We start from the raw sequence: 15,332 nt of genomic DNA, 5'->3' as shown, positions 1-15,332 counted from the left end.
TCAAGAAATATTCTTGAACTACCAGTTCATGGACAATTCTTGAAGAGGTATTTTTGCTAAAATACTTTCTTCTTCCATGAGAAGTAGTTTAGGGTTTTTGTACATTCTATAAATCCTTGGTGTCTTTTGTATGGTTCTTGTATATTTCTTTTCTAATTTTCTTGCCCTCTCCATACTTATCAAGAAATATTTTGTGTCAATTTTTTGGTCTGGTTCTCCCAAGGATTCTGAGCCCTCATATGATTTTTGCATATTCATTGTCCCCAGACATAGCCACTTTTGGTCATAGTTTTAGCCTCATGTTTTTCTGAATATGTCATTCTGTGAATTTTCCTTCTTTTATGAAAAAATTAGGGTTTTTTCTTATCAAAATTGGTTAACCCTAGGAAAAACACTAATCAAACAAGATTTGTTCCCTAAGCAAGTCCTTTAGGTCATATGTTTCACCTTTTAAATTGAGCCAGACAAATCATTCTTGAAATAAGTATTTTTTTGGGACTTATTAAAGAATTTTCATTTTTGCTTCATTATTCCCTAAAAGGTTCCTCAACATTAAATATTTTAAAGATCTACGGTAGTCATCTTGTTGCTATGAAAAATTGCATTTTATTTTACTTCATGTGACATAGCAACCAAGTAAGTATTACAATTGGGACACAATAAAAAAAGCATGATTTTAATGTGTATTGCCCATGCTATTAGATCTTTCAAGATCAATGGTGGTTGCTATGTCACCTCTGGGAATTTCAAGATTTTTATTGGTCACAACATGGCAACCTCCTACAAAAAGAGAAACACGATGGGGCCAAAAGTAAATACGGCACCGTAAATTTTGTCTGTCATTAATAAGCCTTGTCATCATTATGGAATGTCATATGTGTCAAGTGCAGTAAAGAGTGAACCATGAAATGAATGTGTGTTACTTCACGATGCTGAATTTCTTCAAAAAATATGGTGGTCACTATGTTGCCATTGGAAGTTATAAGAACTTCACCAGTTGCGACATAGTGACCTCCCATGAAAGGAAAAACATGGTGGGACCTATTTTCAAAAAGTAGCACCAAAAGGGTTAATTTTTATAAACAACCATGCCAACATGTCAAGTTAGTATTGTGTCACATGCCATTGGGATTTTCACTCAAAAGAGGATTCATGTTGATTGATGTCATCAGATCTCTCCTAGATCGACAGTGGGTGCCATGTCACTATAGGAACTTTCTTGAACTTTAGTGCACATGACATGGTGACCAAAGGAAAAATAGAAGGACCTAGCACAATTGTAATAAAACACTCATAAAATGTACATCATCAGATCAAAGATGCATCAATGATGGTCACTATGCTGTATGTAGGAGTTGCTTGATGTTTATGCATAGCGACATAGTGAGAGTGTGACATGTGTCAAAAGACACCAATGGGTCTAGAATAAGTTGCCAATAGTGGATGGAAAATATTATGTGGAGAAACTTGATTGTGTTGACTACCAACCTGACAAATTGAAAGTGAGTCATTCACGATTTTATTTCCTAGATCGTTAGATTTTTTAGAATTGACAGTGTGTTTTAAAAGTTAGAAGCTAATGCCACCTTTTTTCTCCTTATAATTAATTTATGAAAGTTGAAAGCTCCCTGTGCGAACTAGAACCAGAGATATATTGCAAGATTTTGCCATTTTTTCTCTACGCAAACAAATTTTAGAATTTCAGAGAGCTAAGAGCCATTGAAGAATTTTTCCTTGTGTGATTAAAGTGAAAAAGAATTTCTAATATCCAAAGCATGTTGTAGAATTGTAGTGAAAGAGTACCAAAAAACCAAGTAAGTATCTGAATCCATTAGACAGTAAAGAATTTTGGTATTCTCCATCACTAGTAAACATGCCTCCAAAGAAAGTTTTCTCAGGAAAGATAGATTATGTGAGTAGAAATATACATGATGAATTTATTGAACTATTGCCTGAGTCTATGAATGGGTCCGCCCAAATGAAAAAATTATTTTTTGCGAACCTTAGGCTCATGATTGTGCATGGTCTATATGATAGAGGGAATTGGATTAAGGATGCTACTACTACTAAAACAAGGCACCATCTTTTTAAAAAGTGGTTTTCAGAAAGAAACTCATTTTCTCCCCATGGAAACATTTGAAATTTTGATTTGGGAAAATTAGTGGTCCTTGGTGTTTTTATGGATTCTGACCTACTCATGGCCATTGCCCCAAAATTGTGACCCAACAGCTAGGATAATGAGAAGAATAGATGGGGAATGCCTAGTAAGAATAAATGCTGAAGAAATTTGAGAATTTTTTGGTTTAGAACCATTTTTAGATTATCATGTAACCATTGACCTACCAAGACAAGAGAAAGAATACTTTTCTAAGAGGGATAAGATCAGGCAGGGCACATTGAGGGCACACTTGGGTTCAATTGGAATTTTTCCAGTGGTTACAGCATCTACAAAAGGGCCCTTTAAAAAGAAATTTTTCACTTCTAGGGCTATAGAAATATATATGACTCTGTGTAGGGTTTTTGGTGAGGATGTACAAACGTTCATGCCAATAAAATTATGTATATGATGACTTAGATTTTTTTCTTTTGGGGTGGATATCATTTTTTATTTTGCATCTTATATAGAAGAAAAGATCCACATAGGATTACTTGGAATTGCAAAGAGCAAGGTGGAAAAGACTTTTGGCCATTATTCACTATTAATGCAGATGTTCTTATTTAAAGTGGTTACATATTTTGAAAAGGAGATGGTCCTGAACCAAAAATATGAAGAAGAGGCTCTTCTAATCCAGTTGTGGAGTGCAGACATTACCTAGGATGCATAGGAGGCTAGTTTTGTTAGGTTTGATAGGTATTTTGCCTCTAGATTGAGAAACCTCTTGTTAAGGGACAATTCCAAAGTCCCCAAGGAACTAGTGGATTTTATCAAACCCATAGATAATCCTTCTAATTTGGAAGTGTCCCACAATTGGGAAAATATCATACCATACCCTATTTCAATAGTTTTTAGGGTTTATGGTTTCCAAGGGACTCCCCATGTACTACCCTACTAGGTGCCTTTGAAGGTAGGGATAACTGAGATGTTGTAGTAGATAGGGGGATTAGAGGAAACACAATTGGCTAGAAGAAACAAAGGCTCAATTTTCCCCACTTGTACTGTGGCCCACCATTTCATAATCACAAAGGGTGGTTGGTTATTCTTGCATAAATTCTTGTACCAATACAAGATGGCTATGTCTCATCCCCATTTTTGTGACACTGAAGGTTTTTCTAATGTGTTCAGATGAAGGGCTAAAGTTGGTTCAAAAAATCATGAACCCTACTTTACTGATGATATAATAAGAAATGAGCTCTCTTTGGAAGAGCAAGAGATCAAGAAAGAAAAATGAAGAGTTTATTCTAGATTTTTGGAATTCATTCATTGTTTTTATAATAATTACAAGCCTCTAGCTAGCTTATGCAAAAATAGAGGCAGACATGTTAAATAAACTAATGACCACTTTTCTTAAAATTATGGAGGTCATGAATGAAAAGAAACTATTCTTTATCAATTCTTTTCCAAAAAAAGACAAAGAGGTCATGAGGAGATTATCTTTTACTCCTATAGTAGGATTAGGGAAATTGATTGTTCAAAAGAGACCTAGCTATAGTGTGATCCAAAATAAAAGGGCCACTATAGATAAAGGAAAATAGATAATGGGATCAACCAGTGTTGTTCTTGAGGAAAGACCCGATGAGCCCTTGCCCAAGAGGCCAAAAATAGCAAAGGAACAAACACTTCAAATGGAGGAATATTCACCCCCTCAATCCCCATTACAAATAGGAGATGAAAATCTCACTAGAGAGCAGGTGGGATCCCAAGGAGGAGTGTTCATTACTCAAGTAGAATTAGAAGAGGGAAATCCTCAAGAACCTCCAGTGCCAAGCCTTGAGTTAACTGTGGTAGATTATAGAAGAAGGGAGTTGGACCCTGTGATGGAACAAGCTTGCCATGAATTCATCGTTGATGATGATTTTATCAAATCCAGAGCCTTTTTACCAATTTGCTTGGAGAAAAAACATCAAAATGTTTGAGGAAAGATGTAGAAAATTGAATATAGAGCATCCAGAGATGGAAGAGGCAAATGTGCAAAACCAAGTTAAAGAAGAGATGATGTAGGAATTCAAGAGCTTGACCCCTAAAGAAGGGAGACAAATGATAAAAGCATCTAGGGTATTATTGCTACCCAATTAGGATATTGCAGATGGTATGGTTTTTAATTTTGTTATAGATAAAATGAGTGTAGAGGAAAAGGGGAATAAAGAAATGAAAGGTGCTAAATTTGCTGAGGACCATGCTGCATTGGTCATTTGGTCAATGAAAAAAGGATCTAGGATTGGCTCTTCCTAGCTTGATGATATTAGCTTGATAGGCAGCCTAATTGTGAAAAGAGTTGAAGAAACTACTAGTGTAGAAGCTAAACATCTGGGTATTGGATCAACCAACTTTACCTTAGCCACAACTCAAAGAGATGAAAGGGAAAGGTTGGAATTACAAGACAAATATGAGAAATTTTTGGCTTCATAAAATAAAGAAGTTCAAAAGAGGATTGAACTAGAGAATAAATTGATGGGGCAATTCACTAGGCCAAGAATTACTTATCCTTGCCCACCAATGGAGCTTTTTAAATCCACTCCTCTCATTGAGATTCTAGATACATCACAAAGGCCATAGTATTATATTGCAAAAGATTTTGAAGAAGAAAAGAGTAAACTATGGGCATTGCATGTGGAATTGGATGTACAATATGAGGATAAGCTAAGGAAAGCTCTTATGTATTTGGTTAATAAAATTGATTAGCCCTCATTTTATGAGAAATTAATAAAGACAATAAATATATGAGATGAGATAAAGGAAAATGATGAATCCTTGAAGCCAATTGTCAATAAGTGGAGCAAGAGGAGTGAAGAGGTTACTCTTTTATGTTTTTCTGTCATCAGTTTATCATATGAACATATAGAAAAGATTTATGATGTTGCCAATGATCTCTCAGAATTTGATGATAAAAGAATGAGTTATAAAGGAGGATCATTAGCTATTTGGACAAATATAAGAGTGTTACTTTTAGAATTTTCCCACATGCCATAAACAAAAAGGATAAATTAAAAAATAAAGAGGAATGGGCCCAAGAATTGAATGACTTATTCTATTTAAGGATGAATAGAGTCATAAATGAAAAACGAAATGCATGTTGGGTAGCTACTACTAAAGCAATTGTATAAGTTCAATTATTCTTTGATTCGTTAAGGAAAGATTTTGTTGAAATTGACAAAGTGGCAGAATATGTTATAAATAAACAACATGATATTTTACAATTTAATTAGCTAGATGACACACTTTTTGACAAGTGGATGAAAAAATTTGTTGATGCAATGTAGTTAGAACATGCTAAAATTGATGATGAAGATATGGAACAAGATGAACTACAAATTATTGACACATCAGAAAGAAAAGAAGAGGATAAAGATGAGCAACCAACTGCAATTGCAAGCATAGAAACCCAAACTGGTGACTTGGCAAAAGAGAAATTAGATATAACTATTGTCTTATCGGTTCATGATGATATACATGTAGAGCCTCGAGTGGAAGTTAGCCTACAACAAGAAAATCCTGATATATCACAATCAGTCCCATTGGCTACAACCTCCAAGGAGCTACAATAGTAATAAGGCCAATCATCAAATTTTTGCACACAAAGAAATACAACAAAGGGTGTAATAGAAAGTGGTCCCACAAAAGAATGTTATGATGTAAAGTTTTTCTTGTTGCACAAAATTTTGTCTTTTATGATGGTAACACTGTAGTTATTTTTCGGTCTTAAGGATAGCTATCAGTTCCTCTATGCTTGGAGCTTATTGCATCTCATACTATATAAGTGAGATTCCAAGGCTAGAGAAAAGTTTTGAGTCATTACATAATTTTAGGTTTTACTAATTTTTATTTGGTCCAGTCTTGATGCAAACTTTGTGATGTATTTTCTCTACAAGTATCTGAGAATAAATTGATGTCATAGGATCTTGATGTCTTATCTTGAGTCATTTTGAGTTCTATCACAATTTTTATACAATTTACAAAGGAAATTAATATAAAGATGAGCTGTCCCCATATCTTTTCTTCCTGAATCTTGTCTCCTTTTCATTACCTAGTTATTTTAAAATTGTATGAGCAAGGCTTGTTCAATTGAGTGCAATTATGCTAAGTTGTATATCATTTTCAATATTGTTTTTAATTCAATGAATTAGGTAAATGCTTCAATGAATATGATAGGATCTCCATTGTATTATTGAGGATGTGTGTAAGAATGAGTTCCATGAGAATTGTTGATAATATTGATTGTAATGCAGTCAATTAGGTCCATAAATTGGATAGATTCTGAATCTAAATAGATAAGGCACTAATCAATTAGTTTAGTCTACATATGAAGAAACCATGAATAATCATCAACATTAATTTCAAAATCAATTTTAATTTAATGTTTAAAGAATATCAAATCTGGTTAGCATTTGTTTACACATAATTTCCAAGTTTTAGTTGGGTGCTATTGCCCAAAGTTACCTATAAATCTAAGAAGAATTATGTTCAATCTACTATAAGGGATGTATATTGTTATATAATGTCATGGAATGAGTGAAATATGTATGTAGTGTCATGTTGTAAATCTTTCATCCCTTAGGTGCACTTGCCTTGGTTTTGCAAAGCCTAAAGAGTAGAAAATATTTATGATTTTGTTGAAGTTGGGTCCATATCTGAAGCACACATAACTATTTATGGGAATTAGCTAATCCTTAGGTTGTTGTGATCTTTTTTATCTTAGTATTAAGAATTTTTTTCTTAATAGTGTAAAAGCACCAACAACTTCCACATCACAAATATTGCATGGATGTCACAATTGTGATGACAGACTAGAAGCTTAAGATGTAGTAATTACGATGGCATAATATCCCAATTGTGACATCATCAACATGAACTCTTGCCCCTTCCTTCTTCCATGTTACCACAGTTTTATCTATCATAATTACAGCTGATGCCTGCCCTTGCCATCGTAATTTGGAACAAAAAAAGTCTGACACCCATTCAACAGGAGCTAATTCAGGATTCTATGGATTGGGCGATAGGTAGATATCTAATTGTGACTGTCTGTCATCATAATTTGGGCCAAAATATAGTAGTGAGAATTTTCTTCATCCACATAGCTTGATTACAATTATTTGTTGTTGCTACATACTCTGCCTTAGTTGTAGTCTACAAAATGAAATCTTGTTTCTTGCTCAGCCAAGAAACCAATCTTCCTCCAAGAAAGAATGCTCCACCACTAGTGTTATTTTTGTCATCCATATTGCCTTCCCAACTTGCATCAATATAAGAACATAGAGTGAAATCGCTTGATCTATCATACCATATTCCATAATCAGATGTTCCCTTCAAATATCTAAATATCCTCTTTACTATTGCATAATGATACTCCTTAGGATTAGCTTTAAATCTAGCTACAATATCAACTGCATTTTCTACATTAGGTCTATTGTGAGTTAGATATTGCAAACCTCCAATCATGGATCTTTACTTCTTCTTCTCAACTATAGTTGTCTCATCTTTGCTAGATAAATTGTGACCAGCTATCATTGATGTACCAACATGCTTACAACTTTCCAAGCTAAATCCCTTTAAAAAGTCCTTCAAATACTTTGCTTGTGAATTAAAAATGCCACCACTATTTTGTACAATCTACAAACTTGGGAAAAACTTCATTTTTCCTATCATACTCATTTCAAACTCATTCTTCATTTCTTTAGCAAACTTATTACTTGCTTCATCATTGCCTTCATATATTATGTCATCAAAAAGTATTACTATTATTCACAAACCATTCTCTATTTCCTTCAAATACAAGTTACTATATGTCATGCCTTTAGCAAATCCAAGTTTTGCCAAATATTTGTCCAACCTTGCATACTAGGTTCTAGGTTCTTGCTTTAGACCATATAGAGCTATCTTCAATCTGCATACCATATCATTTTCTTCTATTAGAGGGAAACCTTCAGGCTACTCAATGTGTACCTCTTCTTCAATTTCTCCATTTAGGAAGGCTAATTTAACATTCATCTAATACACTTTGAATTTCTTATTTTTTACATAAGACAAGAACATTCTCACTACTTTTGTTCTAGCTACAACGGCATATGCCTACTCATAATCTATTCCTTCTTGTTGTGAATATCCTTTGCACACAAGTTTGGCCTTATTTCTTACAACTTCACCTTATTCATTCATCTTGTTTTTGAATACCCATTTGGTTCCAATAACATTCTTGTCTTTAGGTCTTGGAACTAATTCCCATCTTTCATTCTTCATAATCTAATCTAATTCTTCCTTCATTGCTTAAATCAAATGATCATTTTACATGCTTCATTTATACTCTTAGGTTCTACTTGAGAAATCAAACATATCTCTGCATTAAATTTTTTCCTTGTCATCACTCCTTTATCTTTTTTCTCAATTATCTACTTTGGAGGGTGATTCTTTGTTAGATTCCTATCAGAGGTAAGAGTTTCTAACATAACTCTTACATCTTCTATTGGTTCAAATCTTTCCCCTCTTTGCTCAATAATTTGCACATTATTGTGTAGATCATTTTTAGTCTCAAAGGAAACTTCTACATTATGTCTAACAATTCCGATATTATCTTCTTCTTCATCAAAATTGTAATCTATCATCTTTTCCTTAATTCCATACTTTTCATCAACTTTTACATTTATGCATTCAACTATTGTCTTGGTTCTATGATTAAAACATCTATAAGCTATACTTTTCAATGAATAACCAAGAAACATACCTTCATCACTTCTTGAATAAAAGTTACCAATATCATCATCTCTCTTTATGTAACATTTTCTTCCAAAGATTCTAAAATACGTACTGAGGGTGAATGACCAAACCATAATTCATAAGGGGTCTTATCCATACATTTTTTTATTTGTACCTTGTTCATAGTGTACACTATTATATTGATTGCTTCTCTCCAAAATGTCTTGGATGCATCATTCTCAAACATCATTTCTATTCTTTCCTATGATATTGATCTATTTATTCTTTTTGCAATCTCATTCTACTCAGGGGTCTTGGGTGAAGACAACTATCTCTTGATTCCATTCTCTTCACAAAACATGTTAAACTCTCTAGAGGTAAACTCTCCTCCTCTATTTTATCTTAACACTAGATTCATTATCAAATCTATTCTTAAATATCTTAAACTTCTCAAATTCTTTAGATTTCTCTTTTAGAAATGCTACCCACATCATTCTAGTGAAATCATCAACAAAAATCATAAAATACCTTTCTCCATAGAATTCTATTGTCCTGGTAGGGCCACATAAATATGTGTGAACAATCTCTAGCTTCTTTGTAGTAGTCAATTTCTTTTTGGGGAATGATACCTTCTTCTTCTTAGCCAAGATAAATTATTTGCAAATAATATTAGTATGCTTTATTATCTTAGGCAGATCTCTAACTATAAATGTGCTGCTAATCTTCACAATGTTATCAAAGTTTATATGAAAAAACCTCATATGCCATAACCAATTGTTATCCACTTTTATAACCAAACATTTCATCTGAGTGGGATTAAACTAAAATACATTACCTTTGGACCTTGTTCCTATTCCAATCAACTTACCATATTTATCTTTAATAATGCAATTCTTTTCTGTGAATTGCAGCTGGTAACCTTTATCCACCAACTGTCCAACACTCAACAAGTTATGCTTCAATCCAACAACAAAGTAAACATCATCAGTATTAGTCTTTCCATCAAGAGTAATAGATCATATCCTTGTAATGTGAAAGGTTGCATTGTTACCAATTCTAACAATACCTTCATCATGATTCCTGAATTTAACAAACTTGTTCATATCACTAGTCATGTGATGTGAACATCAACTATATATTATCCAATATAATTTCTTTTCAACTTGGGAAACTAGAGCTTTTTCTTCTCTAATTTCTTTGTCAAGATCATCTTCTTTAATCACTACAAATTCTAGCTCATCATCACTTTCACTCAAAACCTTTTCATCAGGTTCCTCATCTTCATTTGCATACAAATAATTTATAGGTCTTCCAAACTTTAACCTTCCCTTATAACTTTTATCTCTTTTAGCGCATTTAGATGCATCATGACCAAATTCATTACAAATCCAGCATTTAAAGATATTCTTACCATATGGTTCTCTTCTAAAAAAGAAGGGATATACCTTCTTCAATCTTCTTATCGTCATCAGATCTTGTTCTATTGTTTCTAGAAAAATCTCCATGTTTGCTCACACTACTTAAAAAACTTGGTCAAAGACTTAAGGCACTAAAAGCTATTTCAACTCTTGTCAATTCTCTAGACTATCTCAAACTTGCTTTTTTTTCTTTAATCATCCAAGCAAAGTTTCCTTGGAAAACTTTTTAGTACAAGTTATTAGTAGTTCAATCATCTATGCTACTTGCTTGAATGGTGTTCTCAAAATTTTCAAGATCTTCTACATGACCTCATCTTCTTCCTTAGTTCCACCATATGATTTGATTCCTACAACAATCTCATATATCTTACCAACATAGCTTCTTAGAGATTCATCTTCCATCATGTTAGCATCTTGAAATGAACATATACAGTTCTATAATCTTATTCTTTTTATGTGTATCACCTTCAAATGTAGATTCTAATGCTTTCCAATTTAGATGGGATTTTGCCAAAGATTTTACCTAACTGTATTCATTCTCAGCAAGATTTGTCAATAAGTTTTCTCTAGCTCTCATTGTAGACACCTAAATCCATTAGAAAATAAAGTATTTTTATTTTCTGAAAAAATTCCTGATGACATCATCATTTATTAATTAATTAATTAATTAATTTTTATGCCATTAAATCCCTTTATCTTAATTAAAAATATTTAATTAAAGAATCCCTCCCAAAAATGTTTAAATCTTATTTAAACATTATTTCCTTATTTATTAATTATTTAATTAATAAATTGACCAAAAAAACCTAAAATAAATAAATAATTTATGAAGCCCACTAGGCCATAAATGACTCTTTCAATCCCTTTCATTGCTCTTACAAGACATTATGAGGGTCTTTATGAAGATTTTATCCCTTGAGCCTCTTTTGTTGACTCATCCTTCCCCTTTCCTCCATCCTCTCACCCTATGACATGTGTCACTTCCTGATTGGCTATAAGGAAGCACAATCCATGTGCTCTCCTCTCATGCAATCTGAGCCCTCCATGAGCTTTTCCCCATCCTTGCATCTTAGCCCTCAATCCCTCAAGGCTCTTGCCTATAAATTGGATCCTTCCCCTTTGTAAAAGAATACAATCCATGAAGTAAAGTCATAATGCCATTTTAAGAAGCCATTTTACATCAAAACCATACACTCACACCCAAATTCCAACTCCATTTGAAGCCCTTTTTGAAGCATAAGCTTGAACATACATCCTATCTATTTAGACAAAGCCACTCAACAAGAGAGCTTCTCATTGAGAGAGCCCATTAATGATTCATATTCTCAATTGAGAGCTCATCTTAGTCTATCTTGAAGTTTATAAATTTTGTCTAGTTTGTAGAAGCTTTATTTAAATTTGGTTTCTATTAGCATACTAACATTGCTCATATACATTTTGGCATGCCTGATGGAACCCCGCATGGGTCATCTTCATTAGCTTTTTTAGTCAAGTTTTGTATGTCATTTGCTAATTTTGGCTAATTTTACTTATTTTTGTGATTGGTAGGACTGTATAAATTGGTTTTGTAGGTCCACATGAGCATGAAGAAGACAAAGGAACTCATAGTCTATCTCATAGTGTTTGCAGATTTTTCAAGCTTATAGGTGGACAAAGCACTTGGAATTCTTCTTCCTCTTCTTGTCTATATTCTTCTTATTCCATCTACTTCTTCTTCTTCTTCTTGTGGGAGATCTTGGCAATTTTTTTTTAAGAAGAAAAATCACACACACTTCTTTTTAGTGCTTAAAATGAACCCCCAAATCATACTTAAATTCATTAAAAACTAAAAATTTGCAAAAAAAAATTAAATCTTTTAACAAGTGAAACTAAACCAATCCAATCATTTGCATCCTTGCAACATCAAGGTTTTAGATGCGTTCATGCAAAGTTAGGAACACTTCATTTTTGGGAATTTAAAAAGAACTTCAAGTTTCCATTTCAAAAGGTTCAAAATCAACACTAAGTGCACACTAAAATCTAAATCAAATTCAAAGCATCAATCAAGGATAAAATGAACCTCATTTGCAAATATTTTAAAGTTCTTTTAAAAATCTCATGAAAATTAAGAGTCCTAAATGGTTGCGAAAATTTTCCTAAAAGCTTTGTTATTTGTTCCAAACAAATGTCTTGTTGCAAAATCTTGAATGTTTCTTAGGTTTTTCATGCATCAAAACAATCTAGAAATATAATTTTTGAGCTTAAAACATACAAACTAGAACACAAAATATTGAATGAAAACCAAAGTCCAAAGAGTCATTTTCACTTTTGAGTCCAAAACAATCTTGAATGATCTAAAGTTAAAAAAAATCACCTCAAAGTTCTTAAAACAACACACAAAATCTCAATCTTGAATGCTCAAAGGAAAAAACTTGAAAGTTTGCCATTCCTACCATCTTGCAAATCCACCAATCTCACTAAGGTTATCCCTTTGACAGAGCTTTGTCTAGGGTAATCTAGCTTTGTCACTTGTTATCCCTCATCACCTTGAGCTAAAGGTTGGGATCCACAAGTGGTCAATCTCATATTTTTCCTAAAGGATCATTAGTCTATCCTTAAGTTGACACAATCACCACCAAGCGTGCACATAGGAAAGCAGACCTTTCATGATTTGGTGACATATCTTTGAAGTTAGAATCCCCAACCCAATCCTCCTTAGGTTTGTCATATAGCTTTGCCTCAACCCAGGAAATCATTTGCATAGAAAAGCCTTCCCCCTTTGCATCCATCAGCATTGTTGCATCTCATCCCTAGGAACGTTTTCATGCCACCCGTCACTTGCTTAGCCAAGAAGAAGAAGGAAACAATGGAGCCCTATCATTTGGATCAAACAACATCACTCCCATTGAGCACTCAACCATCCTTCAGCCCAGAGAACACTATACCATCACCTACTGACATTGAAGCTTTCATGAACCAACCGAGAAATGCAGTATTGGTGAACACCATTATAGACAAGAACAAAGAAACAATCATGGCTAACTTTCGAAGGGACAATATAGGAGCCTTCGACTTTGGAAGATCTCCTCCCTTATCAGATCCATCTCACCCGTTGTTTGGAAAACTACCACTCCCAATAGGCTCTTATGATTCAGATTATCCTCAATATGTGCCAAAAGAATAGTCTCAAGCCAATCCTTATGATCCAATAGACCCAAACATACCAGCCTCCACTCAAGTTGAAAACTCCCTTCCGCAAGCCAATCCAGCCACCACCACTCCACCATTGGTCCATACCACTCCATCCCAAACCCCCTTTACCCAAAACACCTCATCATTCACTCCCTTCACTATTGCTGCTGCTACTCTCCAACCCAGCCTTCCAAATCCACCCATCTCCCAATTTAGTGCTAGCATCTTTGACCAACCTCAATAATATACAACCAGGATGCCACCCATGGGGCCAAGTAATCAACCTTTCATCACCCCCAACTTGTTTACCTCAGCTCAAAACAAAATCCCATCATTTCCACTAGGTCCTTGGAGCTTAGTGCCATCAGCCACAAATCCACAAGCTACTACCCTCACTCCACAAAGCTATCAAACCCTAAAAGCTACTACCAATGTTCTACCAAGCTCTCAAGTGACCCAAGCTCCTGCCACCACTCTACCAAGATTTCAAATCCAGCCACCAAGCTATCAAACCCCATCAGTTCCATTCCCAAGCTTTCAATTCCCACCACCTCCACCACCAACTAATCCATTACCTCCTATTACTTACTATTTTTCTATGCCACTTCTAAGAGGAAATCCACCACCACCAACCACCAATTACTTGGCCTCCTTTGCCATGATACCCTCCCAAATGGGGGCACAACCCACATATATTGGTCAAACTCCTCAAATCCCAAGTCAAGTTCCATAAGCTCCCTGATCCTTTCTCCAAGCTTCACAACCATCTTATACCTTACCTCCACAAAGCAATCCATTTATCCCATAGCCAGCCTATGTCCCTCAATCCCTATCCCAAATCCCATATCAGCAGCAAGCCTCACAACACATGCAACAATATGTGCCTCCTCCACCTTAGCAACCCATCATCAACCATTCAATTTCTCAAGCCATGTACAATCCCTGCTAGCCCATACCTCAAAGCCATCCATGTTCCAATTCTCCATCTAGCACATACCTACCTCAAGGCACTCTTACATTGGGTGCACCCCAGCCATCACCCATTAATTTAGAATGGGAAGCCATGAAGATAGATTTGAAGAACATCCAGGAGGGAAATGATCCAAAAACCTTCAAGTTTGAGAATGTGTGTCCTTACCCATTTGACAGAGCCATTACCATGACACCATTTTCCAAACAGTTTGAAATATCCAAGTTTGACAAATTCAGAGGAAAAGGAGACCCTATCACACATATCAAAGAAGTTTACATGCACTGCCAAGAAGTGGCATACAGTGACGTCTTCCTCTTACATCTTTTTCCCAAAAGCTTGGCTAGACCAGCTCTTGAATGGTTTTATAGAATCCCATATGGCACAATTAAAAACTTTGCTGAATTGTCTAAGGCATTTGTAGCCCAATATGCCCATCTTGTTAAAATAGAGCTCTCAGTAGTTGATCTTGTCTACACTAAGAAAAAAGGTGGAGAAAGCCTTCTCGAATATCTGTAAAGATGGAAAACTCTTACCACCCGCATATCTTGCACCTTTCCAGAACACCATTTGGTGAAAATGTTTATTGATAATGCCCATCCCAGCTTGGCTCACCACATGACCATGAACTGTTTGCAGACCTACAAAGATATCAAAGAAAAAGGAATGATCCTTGAGCAAGGACTCATTAAAGATGGTGTGGTTAAGATTTACAAGGAAGCCAACCAAAATCAATCACATTCCAATAGCAAGTCTAGGTATTGGAACAAAAACAAGCACATTGCAACAAACAACATCACTGACACCAAACATGTGAATATTGTTGGTCCTTCCCAAAATCAGTCCAACCCAACTTATCAACCAAACAATCAACAAACTATCAACTACCAACACCAGAATCACCAAAGCTATCAAGGCCACAATCCAA

General features: G+C 34.7%; 1 pseudogene; it reads right to left on the bottom strand.

Moving 5' to 3' along the window:
* Positions 1-15,332, bottom strand: part of LOC149552810 (large ribosomal subunit protein uL30y-like) — a 75,374-nt pseudogene that overhangs the window by 5,951 nt on the left and 54,091 nt on the right.

The sequence above is a fragment of the Cupressus sempervirens genome, chromosome 6, assembly GCF_028749045.1.
Source record: "Cupressus sempervirens isolate cs-2001-9-10 chromosome 6, ASM2874904v1, whole genome shotgun sequence".
Taxonomy (NCBI): domain Eukaryota; kingdom Viridiplantae; phylum Streptophyta; class Pinopsida; order Cupressales; family Cupressaceae; genus Cupressus; species Cupressus sempervirens.
Note: the sequence above shows the minus strand (reverse complement) of the source record. Positions and strands in the feature narration are given on the sequence as shown.